Source organism: Myotis davidii, unplaced genomic scaffold, assembly GCF_000327345.1.
Source record: "Myotis davidii unplaced genomic scaffold, ASM32734v1 scaffold43, whole genome shotgun sequence".
NCBI classification, from domain to species: Eukaryota; Metazoa; Chordata; class Mammalia; order Chiroptera; family Vespertilionidae; genus Myotis; species Myotis davidii.
This window is the reverse complement of record NW_006294590.1, coordinates 243,965-244,272: the sequence shown is the minus strand read 5'-3', so window position 1 is coordinate 244,272 and position 308 is coordinate 243,965. Positions and strand designations below refer to the sequence as shown.

Genomic DNA, 308 nt, shown 5'->3' with positions numbered 1-308 from the left:
GCTCCCCTCGGGCCCTCGCACGGCCTTATTGCCGGGCAGCCACGCTGGCCCTGGGCTTCGGTCGGCACCTCTGCGCCCCGTGCTGCCCCCCGAAAGAGCAGCCTGACTAAACATTTCAGGTACACGTAAATAGATTGTTAATACATTCACTGCCGTATTCAATCAAGGAGGTTTCTAGGGGAAAGCTGAGAAATGATGAAAATACTGGTAATACTGACAATCCCGGCTAATTCAGGTGGCATTTTCACGGAAATGTGCTTTCAAATATTAGGAATTCAGGTTTCCAGAACTCAGAATTTGTGTATAAA

The 308-nt window shown here is 49.0% G+C and overlaps 1 protein-coding gene across 1 annotated transcript in view; it reads right to left on the bottom strand.

Annotated features, from left to right (window-relative positions):
• BCR (breakpoint cluster region) overlaps nt 1-308 on the bottom strand; it is an 84,644-nt gene that overhangs the window by 3,338 nt on the left and 80,998 nt on the right. The gene's annotated exons all lie outside the window — the stretch shown is intronic.